Source organism: Silene latifolia, chromosome Y, assembly GCF_048544455.1.
Source record: "Silene latifolia isolate original U9 population chromosome Y, ASM4854445v1, whole genome shotgun sequence".
Lineage (NCBI taxonomy): Eukaryota > Viridiplantae > Streptophyta > Magnoliopsida > Caryophyllales > Caryophyllaceae > Silene > Silene latifolia.
Genome location: NC_133538.1, coordinates 422,118,560 through 422,133,740, shown reverse-complemented (window position 1 = coordinate 422,133,740; position 15,181 = coordinate 422,118,560).

Sequence of the window (15,181 nt, the reverse complement as noted above, 5' to 3'; positions counted from 1 at the left end):
CGACTCCTGACTCAGTGATAACATCCGTCGTGATCTATCTCGATAGATATGGATTCCCAATATGCGTTGTGCCTCACCCAGATCTTTCATCTGGAAATGGTTCTTCAACCATCCTTTTACAGAAGATAAGAGAGGAATGTCATTCCCAATCAAGAGTATATCATCGACATACAATATCAAGAAAACAATCTAGCTCCCACTCGACTTGATATATAAGCATGGTTCTTCGACCGATCGAGTGAAACCATACTCTTTTATCACCTGGTCAAAACGATGATTCCAACTCCGAGAAGCTTGTTTAAGTCCATAAATGGAACGCTTAAGCTTGCACACTTTCTTAGGATTTTCAGGATCTATGAAACCTTCGGGTTGTACCATGTACAACTCCTCCTCCAAATAACCGTTTAAGAAGGCGGTTTTCACATCCATTTGCCAAATTTCATAGTCATGAAAAGCGGCAATCGCTAAGATTATCCGAATGGAACACAGCATAACTACGGGTGCAAAAATTTCATCATAATGCAATCCGTGCACTTGAGTGAAACCTTTTGCCACTAGTCGTGCCTTATAGGTATCTGGTTGCCCGTCTATAGAATGCTTTATTTTGTAAAGCCATTTGCGCTGCAGAGGTCTTACCTTATTAGGTAAATCAACAAGATCCGATACGTCATTATCATACACGGAGTCCATCTCGGATTGCATGGCTTCAAGCCATAGCTTAGAGTCAGAACAGGCCATGGCACCTTTATAGGTAGCGGGTTCATTACTCTCTAGGAGTAAAACGTCATTTTCCTCGACCATAACAATGTATCTGTCTGGAGGATTAGAGACTCTACCCGACCTCCTAGGTTCCTAAGGAATATTAACCGTATCATCAGTTGAAGGAACAACTTCCTCCATCTGTTCCTCGGTTGTTGGTTCTTGAATCTCCGACAGCTCGAAGGTTCTATTACTTGACTTGTTCTCGAAAAATTCTTTCTCTAAGAACTTTGCACTAGCCGCAACAAAAACTCGATGTTCGGTAGGCGAATAGAAGTAATGACCAAACATTCCTTTTGGATCACCAATAAATTATGTCTTGACTGATCGCGGGCCGAGCTTATCCTCGTGTCTCCACTTGACATAAGCCTCGCAGCCCAAACCCGAATAAAGGACAAGTTAGGGACCGTTCCCTTCCACATTTCATATGGAGTCTTGTCGACAGCTTTAAAAGGACTTCGGTTATGTATAAGAGCAGCTGACAAAAGAGCAAAACCCCATAATGAATCAGGTACTACCGTGTGACTCATCATGGATCGAAGCATATCAAGTAATGTTCGATTTCTCCATTCGGACACACCATTTAATTGAGGTGTTCCAGGTGGAGTTAACTGTAAAACTATTCCACAGTCTTTGAGGTGTTGATCAAACTCATTTGAAAGATATTCGCCACCCCGATCTGAATGGAGTGCTTTAACCTTTCTTCCCAGGTTGTTCTCAACCTTATTCTAGTATTCCTTGAATTTTTTGAAGGACTCACTTTTATGCTTCATTAAGTAGACATATCCGTATCTACTCAAATCATCCGTGAAAGTGATAAAATATCTATAGCCGTCTCTTGCGGTAATTGACATAGGTCCACATACATCAGTATGTATGAGTCCTAATAGGTCACTAGCGCGCATTCCAACACCTTTGAAAAAAATTCGAGTCATTTTGCCGATAAGACATGATTCACACGTGCCAAATGAAGAAAAATCGAATGTGGGAATGGTCCCATTCTCGATGAGTTTCTTTACACGTTTTTCATTTATGTGTCCCATTCGACAATGCCATAGATAAGTTTGATCTTTTTCACCAACCTTTAATTTCTTATTATTCACGTGTAATATATCTGTGGTTTGATCTAAGATATAAATTCCATTCATGGAAACTGCTTTGCCATAAACCATTTCATTGAAAGAGAAAATACAGCTATTATCCTTTATTGAAAATGAAAAACCGTCTTTATCAAGTACGGAAACAGAAATAATATTCTTAGATAAACTGGGTACATAGTAACAGTTATATAAATATAACTCAAACCCACTAGGGAGCTGGATTACGTATATTCCCTTTGAGACTGCAGCAACTCGTGCTCCATTCCCGACTCGCATGTCCACATCACCCTTTGCGAGAGGTGTGATGTTTTTTAGGCCCTGCAAATGATTACACAGATGAGAACCACAACCAGTATCAAGTACCCAAGTTCCAAAACTTGCATGGTTAATCTCAATCATATGAATATAAGATGACATACCAACATGAGTGACGTGGCCTGCTTTTATGTCCTCACGGTAAACGGGACAGTTCCTCCTCCAATGTCCAGTCTTGTGACAATGGTGGCATTCAACGTTACCGTCCTTGCTCTTTGCCTTGCCTTGTGAGCCACTAGTCTCACCAGGCCCACTCTTACCGTTTCCTGACTTTTTAAACTTTGGCTTTCCTACAGTTAGGTCACCGTGAGCCTTGCCCTTACCCTTATTCTTGTTGGAAATCATGAGAACATCTTGCTTCATGCTCCCACTCAATTTCATATCCTTCTCGGTCTGTACGAAAAGTGAGTGTAGCTCATGAGGACTTTTCTTCATGTCATTCATGTAGTAATTTGCCCTAAAGAGGGCAAAACCATCATGAAGTGAATGAAGCATACGGTCAATGACTATGCTCTCACTGATTTTGCAATCAAGTGCCTCCAATTTCTCGACATTCTCAATCATGTTAAGAATGTGTGGGCTAACCGGTTGGCCCTTCTGGAGTTTCGCATCAAAGAAGCGACGGGTATGCTCATAAGTAACGATTCTCGGTGCTTTTGAGAATTCATTAGTGAGCGTAGTGAAAATCTTGTTTGCACCTTGGGCAATGAAGCGTCTTTGCAAATTGGTTTCCATTACAAAAATGAGTACGTTCTTTATCGCACCCGCTTCCATACCGAAGTCACTATAAGCAATTGACTCGTTAGCTCTTGCATTGGGGCCTGGGTTTAGCGGTATTGGCTCAGTAAAGTACTTGAGCTTACCGTCATCAATGGCAGCATTCCGTAATGATGCCTCCCAGTCCGCAAATTTGGACCCGTCATTCTTCAGTCGTGTGAACTGATTCATGTGGTCCATGAAAGCTTTTAGCCAGGACTCGCGTCCAAGTGTGGCACTTTGCATAGGGATATCATTATTTCCAGCCATTTGTTGTAAGCAGTATTATCAAAATAAAACGTATTCTACACTGCGAAAAGAAGAAAAATATAATAAGCATACTCATCGTTATGATTTAAGTCTAATGCAATACTGTTATAACGCGAAGACTCAAGCATTTATACAATTGACCTCCCTCAAGAATTATATAAATGATTCCAAGACTCAATTATCTGTAAATTGATAAGCCAACCTCTTGGCTAATTCTACTATTAGAATTCTTGGTCGATAAATTTCTGTAAATTCTATCTATAGTCCATCATAATCACGAGAAACTCTTCGGATTATAATGTTGAGGTAAACTAAGTCAACACAAACTACTTACCCAACGTAGAAGGGGTCATATGGAGAGTAAGGTCCTATATGCCTACCGACGAAGAAGGGATTCATAGCTGTTTGCCCTTATAAAGACTAGTCTCAATTTCAGTTTTAGAGGAAGATCCCATCAACTTTATTTTAATTCATTTTAAGTGAACTAATATCTAGCATGCGAGAATGAATAAACTAAGATGATGGCTTAAAATGTGTGACATCCTTATGTCCATAATAACTAACATCCAATCTATATGAGACAATTTTCATGCATATTAGGTGGTTTGGTTTAGGCGGAATATGATTCACTAACTATTATGCAATGAAAAGCAATAAGAATGGAAAAACGTAAAACAAAATAAAGACCTAGTGTGGCCTATCTACCAAAATGAACATAAATACAACTTTGGAATCCATCTTTGGACCCGAGAAGCTTGTCTTGATGTTCCATCTTGGTCCATGTAGTGGGAGTGAGCAATCCAATCTGCATCTTTAGTCTTCTTTAAAATTACAATTAAAATTACAAAATAAACCTATTTACATTCTAATTTCAAAAACATAATACTTAAAGAAAATTAAAGGAGATTCGAGATCTCAAAATTACATTAAAATTATGTTTCCATCATTACGAAAACATAATTAACTAAGGCCACACTAGGTATTACAAATTACAACCAATTGCAAAAATATGTAAATAAACCATTCAACAAAACATTCAACTAAATAAAAATGCATCAACTATAAATTAAACATTCAAGACATAATTCCTTAATTATGTAGAGTAATTTATCCAAACCACCTATTTAAATGATCAAATTATGTGACAATTCCTCAATTACTCACAATAATTATAATCTTAATACATATTAATCTTGTAATATGAATTATTCCAACATTATTTTAAACCTCTTTAAAATAATTAGGTATCTTAAATTTGTGAACTTTTTCACAACAAACAATCATACATTATCAAAGTAATGTATAATTATAATTGGCCAAAATAAAACAAAAAAACAGAAAAAACAGAAAAAAAAATTTATTATTTTCTCTCGGCATTTCCACAAAAAACGAAAAACCAGAAATTTTTTTTTCTCTTTTTCTCTCGGCATTTCCACAAAAACGAAAAAAGCAGAAATTATTTTTCTTTTTGTCTCGGCATTTGACCTAAAAAACGAGAAAAATCAGTTTTTTTTTCTTTTTGAAAACACCCTTTGATAATGAACAAATTTGTTTAATGTTGCTACTAGAACAAGATTGGCATACTCATCAACATTTAAATTAATGAATCATGATCCTTAAACAACAATTTAACATCATGTGTGCCAAAATATATATAGCAAAAACAAAAAATCATCATTATTTTAAACCATTTCCATTTACATTTCAATTTAATTTTATTAAATCAAAACATCTACAAATTTATCATATTATCATCTTAACAAATTAAAACAACAATATGAATAAATTAAATGGAAACAAACATAAAAACAAAAAACAAAAAACTCACGGCTGAAAAAAATTGATTGGCAAAAAAAATTGATTCGGCCGAATTGATTTTTTTTCTTCAATTTTTTTTTTGTTTAAATTCATTTATGAAAATTATACAAAATAATTTCGTGGCCTATGCTCTGATACCACTTGTGGGAAATATCGGTATACTTCCTCTATAATTATTCGGATTATAACGAAATTATAATTATGAAAAACGAGTCATAAATGAAATTACATAAACAAAAGTATAGAGATTATGAATCAACCTTTGGTCCTAGCAATATGGCCTAAGAACAATATCGAAATCGATATTCTCCTAATTGTTGCACCCAAAATGTTATGAGAAATGCCCTTGTTCTTGCTAGAATAGATCCCCAAAAATGTTATGAAATTTTTAGGGTTTTGTTTGTGTGAGTGATGAGAGAATTAGGTCAAGAGAATGAGAAGAATGATCTCACCTTTTTGCCTCCTTCAAACCGTGTAAATGGGAGTGATTAGAGGAAGATTTTTTCTTCCTCTTTTTACTCTTATTTCGGTTTTCACCAACCACAAGAATAAGGAGAAAAATATCTTCTTATTTTAGGTTGGTTTTCAAAATGTATAAATGTGTATTAATTATCTTAATTGTCAATTTATGTCGACATGTATTAATAAGTCTATACACAACAGTTTGTAGTCGATTTATTAATACCGGTCTGTCAATATTTTATTATGACAATTTCGCATAATATATATATATATATATATATATATATATATATATATACTTTAACTATAAATATATCATATTTATAATTCGCTAATTAAATATAACTGGTTACGTTTAATTACGAATTAACATCTTAATTCGTTTGAGCTAACATTATATACATTAATTAAATATAACAGTTTATATTCAATTTACGAATTTAACAATTAATTCGTCTCAGCTGGTATTATTTAATTGTATTAAATAATCGTCTCATCATCACATTGACTAACTGTTTAGTCAAATACATAGACTAACCTTTTAGTCAGGCATCAATGTGATTATATTTTCATACAATCACATCTCTCACACACATCCTTTAGGTGTGACTTTTAGGGACCAGTTGATCACCGCCATCTGTATGATAATAACGTCAAACTTCTAGCAAGCCAACCGTTATTAAGTAAACGTTAATCAACTTATAAAATACTAAGTATACCCTTGTGAACCTATAAGAGATTTATATATGTTATCACAATAACTGTGGAGGACACAAGCTCCAACATTTATATCGCATTGGGATGAGGTGCACGAGAAAACAACTCGATCGAGTACTTTTTGTACTCGATCGAGAGGAATGCCCGAGGAAGTTGATCGATCGAGTGGTTTAAGGCACTCGATCGAAATGGCAAAAATGAAGAATACTCGATCGAGAAGATTTCTATTCGATCGAGCAGATTGGAGGCCAAAGTTCTCGATCGAGTGATTTCAAATCATTCGATCGAGTGAATTTGCTTATTACACGCCGGAAGTTACTTGTTTAACTTCTATTTTTCATTCTAATTTCATTCAACTCCTTATTTGCGATATTTTGTGCGATAATCTCCTATTTACTCCATAATTCTTGCCCTAATACCAAATCAGCTACCCACATTATTTATTTTGCTAATAAATCGACCAAAGCCCTCATTCACCCCCTTAAAATTCGTCCTTCTTTGCGGTCAATTTGGAAATTAAGGTTTTGCCGGTTTTCGATCAAAAATCCGTCTTTTGCCGCAATTTGTGTCGATTTTCTTGCTTATTCTTGTGGGTTCATCATCAAGTAAGTACTCCCTACATTTCCTTTTTTGTTAATTGCTTGTTTTTTGACATTATTATGGAACTAGGGTTTAGGGTTTAGCAATTTAGTTCGAAAACCCGACTAATTTGGGGGTTTTTGTGTTTAATTTGTTTAATTGATTGAATTCCCCTATTGCTTGCATGATTAGGATGGAAAGTAGCTCCCTTCCCTCGACTAGTTCGACTGTTGTTCCATCCTCGACTGAGACGGTGGTCCCTGCTGTTACCACCGTCACTCCGATTGTTAGTACCACTGCTTTGTCTGTTGTTTCCCCTACTGTTACTGCTGGTACTACTACTGCTATCATTGCTAGATCCGCCTCTGTCATGGCTAGCTCTGTTTCGGCCTCTACAGTTTCTGCTAGCACTGTTACTAGCTCCGTCCCTGCTGCCTCTACTAGCACAGCTACTGCTAGCACTTCAGGTACCGTGTTTACTACGGTGACCACCCTTGGTGCGTGGTCACCATCTGTCACAGCCGCCTACCGGGCTGCCTTAGTACCTCGTTCCGTCAGAGGACGGGCTTCTTCCTCAGGTACTAGAGGTCGGGGTCGCGGACGGGCCGTACCTGCTGCTGGTCCGGTCACGATCTGTGTCGATGACTCACTTGACCCGCACCCCGACTACCCCGAGGTACGTTTTGTTAACGATATGCATCATACTCGTTTCTTTGCTTTAGAGAGCCGTGATTTTACTTCAACGAAGTTTTTGTGTCGTAAGTCACTTGATAGGTTAGGTATTTACGAGCCCGTAGTTGAGATATTAAACGGGACGGGGATGTCGGGATTGATTACCATGAGTGCCTTGACCTACAAGGAGCTGACCCTCGTGTTTTTCAACTCCTTTACCTTTTCTGCTGGCGCATACGCCACTGACCCGGGTAGTTCTTGTGTCTCCTTCCGGTTATTTAACCGGATCACGGCCTGGACCCTAGCTGAGTTTGGCAGTAGGTTAGGTTTGTCTTCTACCGGTGACTCTGACCCTCCTAGGAAGGTCATCCGCATGTTGTCGAGGACCTTGGCACAGACTAGTTATGAGGAGCGCAAGCTCGCGCATGTCCACCTTCCCCCGGCCCGTTACTTCTTGCGTCTCATTGGTGGGACCGTCTTTGGCCATAAAGAACCAAACAATGTGAACAACATTGAGCTGTCTATTCTTGGAGGTTACCTGAACATTGATAGTGAGGGACCTTTTGTGCTTAACATTGCTTACCTGAGTGCTCAATATTTTCATAATGTGGGGCAGAAGACGACGGGCACCATTGTTTGCGGTGGCATAGCCACTTTTCTTGCTCGTTCTATCTTCCCCGTCTTCCCTCGTGACTTACAGCACCTAGACACTAATAGGTACCTTGACATTGCTGCTATGCTGTCTATGTTTTGGCTTGCTTCTGACCAGCAGACATGAAAGATTTGTGGTTCCTTGTCTGTACCCTTACCTTGCACCACTCTGCCCCGTCTTGTTCCCCTGCCCATTGTTAAGGGAAGGCTACCTCCACCACTACCCATGTTTCACCTCCCACTTGCTCTACCTCCTACCATGTCCGCTTCTAAGAAGCGGAAGAGACCTGAGACCGGAGAGGGATCCACACCTTCTACGGGTGGCCAGACTTCGACGACCATTCCTACCTCGATTCCTACTCCTACTCCTACTCCTGCATCTGACCAGACACAGCCCGTTTATCCGGCTAATTTTGTTCCACCTCCACCTTTTGAGGCGTCCACGGTCCTAGACCAAGGGCGCCGTGACGGTTTGCTTCTTGAGCTTCTTACCAGGCAGGCTCGTATGGAGCGGGACATTGCACTTTCTTTGTTCCTTCTATACGAGTATCACATGAGGAGAGGATGTCCTGTCCCTGAGGGCTTGCCGCACCCATCTTTCTACCGGTACCCAGCTGAGGGGTACCCACAGCCGGCCAGCGAGGCAGACACCGCTGAGGAGGAGGAGAGAGTACGAGCTGAGAAGGGGAGGAGGATGAAAGATCATATATCCATATTAGACTCTCTAATAAAAATTAAATTATCTCATAATTTATCATTTAGGTGATCTATGTAACATGCATCCAAATATAAAAGCATGAAAATGAAAGTTTAAGGAAAAACAATGTCCTTACATTGATTTTATGGTAAAATGGACACAAACTAGTTCACCTTACTAGCTTGTTCTTGAGCTTATACCAAATGGATGATCCTCCTTACTAATCTTCAAAGATAAGATCTCCTTCAAGATGCACCCAAGAACTTAACCCAAAAATAATAACAAGTAATTAACTAGAAACTTGTTATTATTATACCCTTGATAATATTTTAATATTACTAACTCTCTTAGTAAATATTAATATGTATACTAACAATCTTAGTAGAGATGTGTATTATTTTTAGACAGAGGAAGACCAAATAAATCACATGCAAAGTGCACAAGTGAATAAATAAAAATGAACAACAATTTTGGTCTATATGGGGGACTAAATCGGTGGGGTGGAGTGTTAGGTGAGGAAGAGTGTTCAATTGTCTTATATTATTTTATCTTACATCACATGCAAAATAAATATAAGATAACTTATGGTAGTATATAAAGTAAGATGAAATGATTATGTTACTAATCATCCACTACTCTATTTTATACGGTCCACTTGCCCATTTACGGGTCCATGTTGGTTCTTATATTTGTCGGACAAATACGTGTAATTTTAGTTTAAACATCGTTTCATGTTTAAATACTTCCATAATTAATTCGTCCAAATCACTCCGTAAATATTCGTGTACCACTACACATATTATTTACGTACTAATATTAATCATGTTAATCAATTAGTACAATTTTAGTAAATTAACAATTAATTAACTAAAACCCGTCTCCCAAAATTTATTATTCAATTATCACATAATTAAATAATAACTGTCGTTCCTCGAGTTCGCAACTCGAATTCTCTCTTAAAATAATTGACTAATTTTTTAGTCTACAAATCAAGGGACTAAATAAATTGTATCTCATACAATTATCTAGTTGTCTATGGGGTTCGTTCCTATAGGTGTGACCGAAAGGGGTCAGTTGATCACCGCCGTCTTACGACAATAACGTCAAACTCTAGTCAGCCAACCGTTATCGATTTACGTTAATCAACTGACAAGGATCAAATAATTAAATATCTGATGATATTCCATTAATGAGATTTATTGTGTTAACGCACTATTGTGGAGGACACTAACTCCATTAGAGGAGGGAGCAGCAGGTGGACCCACTACACGGTGGAGGACGTGGAAGACGACGGTGACGAGTAGCTACTAGTCTACTCACTTCCCCAGTTTTCTGGCTGGTTTGGGGAAGTTCATTAATGATATGCATTTATTGGTTGTTTTTACCCCGTTCCTGTATATATCTGCTGGAGTATGTTGGAGGACAACGAGGGCGTTGTTCGTTTTGGTTTGGGGAGGGTAATGCATCCTTTGAATCTGCATTTTTGCATTGTTTTTGCATTCACGTTTCCCTTTTCTGCTTGCATTGTATTTATTTCTTTTAAAAAATCATAAAAATAAAAAAAAAATTAGAAAATTCAAAAAATAAATCAAAAATATATTCACGTTTTATTTTGGATATAGGTTGAGTCGAAACGGTTGATTTCCGTGATGATATTGCACTTTAACTTGTCATTTTTACTTGAGCCTTGCATTTTTATTGACAGTTATTAGCTTAGTCTTACGCATATCTACGAGTTAATGTCAAAAATTTAGTTGACTGTGTAGACTTAACCTGATAAATTGGCAACCTACTTTACAATTTCTGAGTATTAGAGCCATATAAGTGGTGACATTCATGACCAGTTTACATAGGAATTGAGAGTAGTACTCCTTGCATAACATGTTTAACATTTTTGCACGCTTATGAAATTCGATTTCTTGTCAATTGCATACATTCAGGTTTGTGATCGGTGTCACATGCACGGAGGTGCTTGAAAATTTTACCTTCTTTCATTTTTCACCCAATTTGCTCCACTTTAGCCAAATATAGCCTTTTTGACCCATTAGTTACACCCAAAACTAAGCCTTCCTAGTCAAGCTAGTATAGTGTGATTATTGTGGTATGTTTATCCTTGTGCGAGTTTGGTCATTTCATTGTTTGGAGTTGGTGGAAAAATGAGAAGGAATGAAAAAAGACATGAAAAAGGAAAAAAAAAAGAAATGAGACGTGAAGGAAAAAAAGTAACAAAAAAAAATTTGAAAAAATCAAAGGAAAGTCAGACGTGAAAGAAGAAAGGAAAAAATCGAAAGAAAAGAAAGAAAAAAATATATGAAAAAAATCAGATTTTAAAAAATGAGACCGTGTTAAAAAAGGGAAGTTTATGACAGTCTCGCTCCTCTATTCTTATTTACATATTTTTGAGGAGATAGGGTATTTGGTTAGTGAGTTGCGTGCCAATGAAGGGTACTTGCACTTTATTTTCTAGTCAGCTGAGATTCGGATGGTCTTATTTGGTCTTGTTTAGGAACTGGCTTGACGCTTTACCTCCACATTTCCATAATCTGTTTTGCCTTTTCTCACCTTTAGCCTCACTTTCCCATATCATTTGTAAGCCTTCGGCTGTGACGGACATTGTTGGTTGGAATGTGTGCATAGTACTTGAATCGTCTGTCATTTTTATTGCATGCATGTTATGTAAGTCGTAGTTTAGATGAGTAACTGTTTCTCTTTCTCTCTTATACATATATAATTCACCCTTTGCTTCATGAGAGAAGAGTGACCACGTGAGAGTTCGATTTTGTTGGTCTTGTACGGTCGATAGGTCAGCTTTATTTATGGACATCTTATAACTTGTTTGCATATTGACTGCTGTAGCTATGACTGTTAATTTTCGTTGCATTAAATTGGTTCAAGTAGACAAGTTATATCTAGCTCTGAGTTTTCATTTCCGTTCCATTAGTTTGCATGTAGTTTACTCGAGCACGAGTAAAGGTTCGGTTTGGGGAAATTTGATACATGCAATTTTTATAGTCTTTTTAGTCTTTTATTGCACGTATTTCTATGCCTTTTTGTACCGTTATGTATTGCAAAATGCCCCGTATTGGCTACTTTTGTTTGTTTTGTTTATTTTGCATAAATGAGCCTGGAAGTAGTGAAACCGCACCCTATTCGTCCTATTTAGCATGCATTATGAGGAGACGGGAGTTATTGGAGCAAGAGACGTGCCTTGGAGTGCGTGAAGGAAGGTCAAGGGAGCTGTCAAAGACGAGTTAGAGGCTGACTTGGTGGAAAAGCACTCGATCGAGAAAAACTGATGGTCGATCGAGTGGTTTGGCTGACACGAGGATTCGATCGAGTGATTATATATGCTCGATCGAAATGGTGATTATTGAAGTTCCTCGATCGAGAGCTTTATCTACTCGATCAAGAGGAAATGCTGTTGAAGACCTCGATCGAGAGGTCTAAATCTAGTCGATCGAGAGGTTTATTAGCTTATACGGGTTTACTAAGCCCTTGATGTTTTATTTTGTTAAGTATTACGCTTCCCTATATAAGGAAGTCGTAATTAGGTTATTAATCATCATTCACATACTTTCTACTGCTTAAAACTTCTGAATCTCTTAATTACTTTACTGCTTAATCTCGCAACATTTTCCTTTGCTTTTGGATTGTTCTCTACGCCGGATTTGTATCGATTGTAATCATTCTTCTACTCTTCTTAATCTTAATACTTGTTTGCTTTAATTCTTGTTGTCCCTTTATTACTCTTGCCCTAGCCTAGTTCATATTTATTTGTTATTGTTACATTATGTCTCTAATTAGCATTCTTATCATTATTATTGTTGACACCCTTAATAACATGAGTAGCTAATTCCTTTTGTGTTAGGATTAGGGAAACCATGGTAGGATTGTGATGATGTAGCGAATAGGCTAGATAATTTATATGTGAGAATATGTCCCCATAACAATTTAATTGTAACATCAATTTAGTTGAGTGCACGCTCTAAATTACATTAATATGGTTAACTTTACTCTTGGATCGGAAGATTGGAATAAATAGACCTGCTATGAACAGTAGACTACCCTAATGCGGACGGAAGTTAAGTTAGTGGAAATCTAGGATAGAAAGTGGACCGGAAGGACCTTTCCCTTATCCTCCTCACAGTAGATTGTCTAGGCTATTTGCAACTGAGTCGATAGACTACCATGGTGAACCGAAATCCTGGCATACTCTCTTTATCTGATCACTTATACCGAATTTTCTCGCTTTTATTGCTCTTGTTTATTTCTCTTCCCTTAAATCTTTTGTAGCTTAGAAAACAAAATAAAAACCCCCATATTGTGACTTAAATAGACGGACCTTTAGATAGATATCTTGCCTCCCTGTGGAGAATCGACCCTACTTATCACTAGCTTCCGTTAGTATATTTAGGTTTATTTTTGGTACACAAACGACAGTATCACTTATTATCACCCATTAACTACACATATTACATACACTAATTACTAATTATTTACCCAAATCCCCCAAAAGTTAGGGTTTAAACTAATTAGATAAGGGTAGATCTTAACTTACAAAGTAAGAGGAAGGAAGAAGGAAGATGAACAATCCACCAACTCAAACTTGAATCCCATGTGTTTGTGAGTGTTTTAGGGAGAAGGGAGAGATTTAGAGTAAGAAGGAAGGAGGATGAAATGATTTGGATAAGATAAGGCGAAATTCCGAAATTGGCGTTTATCGGTGTGGTACGGTGGCACTCGGTCGAGTGTCGAGTCCACTCGGTCAAGTGCCACTCACTAGGTCGAGTGCTCGCCCAGTCGACCGAGAGTCAGCCACTCAATCAAGTAAACCCTTAACTCGGTCCACTACAACCATACTAGGTCTAATCTAGGTCACACTTGGTCCAGTATACGTTCATCCCTTGCTTTCAAGTAGTTCCCCTACCAGGCCTGAGGTCTCCTAACGCATCCTAAGGTACTTTTGCGTGTCCTAAAGAATTCGGGTATTACACCTCACCCGTAATTGATTCCCATAATTCTTTTGCATCATAGGTTTCCAAAGGGAAATGGTATTTCATACTAGTCAAACCAAATATTTTGGTAAATTTTTCAAGGGTTATGGATATGGACTTGTTCATCAACCTAAAAGATACCCCTTATTCTTACTCGTATTCTTGTATTTCTCCACATCAGTAGAGCTAAATAATTCTAGGGTTATCCAAGAAAAGGTGGGTCGATGCATATTATACATGGTACCCATATCGACTCCCTTGAAAAATTTCTCACAATTCGTATCCGATCCTAATTTCCTCAAAGTATTTCAACAAATGAACCTAGTAGGTATAATTTGACGAGATTTGAGGTATTGAAATCATACCTTTTGCTCTTAGGAGACAAAAACGACCTCGGGGAAGGTCGGGTTCGGCTCGGTTGATGCAATTCATTTTAGCAAACTTTTAACCCCATTTTGAACACCGTTTCGCATGATTTTCGCACTTATTAGGGTCATTTCGGCCTCTTTTGCTTCGTGTTTGATTTTCTATAAGATTTTAGCCTATTTGTAGGAAAGGAAACAAAATAAGCGGAAATCATGCATAAATGGAGCATTAAGGAGCTAAATCGACGGTACTAATGACCAAACATAAAAGGGAGATTGAAACTAAAGGCTATAGCAAGATTTTGAGGTTAATGAATTCAGTCCCCAGTGGACCAAGCCACCTGCGCCGCGCGCATCCACACGTTGGAAAATTTGAGGCGGCGACACTTATCCAACGGAATCTTGGTGAACCAAAGCACGTCAGTGGCCGTTACCGATTTGAAAGACATTGAAACCGATGAATGGTTTGAACAAGCCTGAATTTGTGGAGTCGCCACCAAGTTTTGTGGAAAACTGAAAACCATTTGAATACTTCATGCTTATGTCGACATGTAGCGTGACATAGGCACTAAAGATACTCGTTTACCCTTAGCATTCTATGTCGAGAATGACTCTCGCAATGCCAATGAACGAGGATGCCCAAAGAGATCTTGAGTAAGGGGTAAGGGTACGTAATAGGAAGCTCTTTATTTGAACACCTAATCTCGTCCGTCTCGATAGCGGCCTCTACTAATGATCAGGGAAGTCATTTATACTTGATGTGTTGTTGGTTATATGCATACAATGCAACATCCAATAGATTAAACCTAGCATGTGAACTTAGACAAAGTCGGTTGAGCATATAATTTAGCATCCAATTGGGTCGAAGTGAAGAATTAGATTCATTTACATATGAATTGCCAAGCAAATAAATCATACAAGATAAGCACACGATATAAATAAATTACAATGTAATATAAAATTTACATTATAAAGACGCTCAAAAGGATTTAAGAAAGAAAATAAATAAATAAAGTAAAAGGAAAT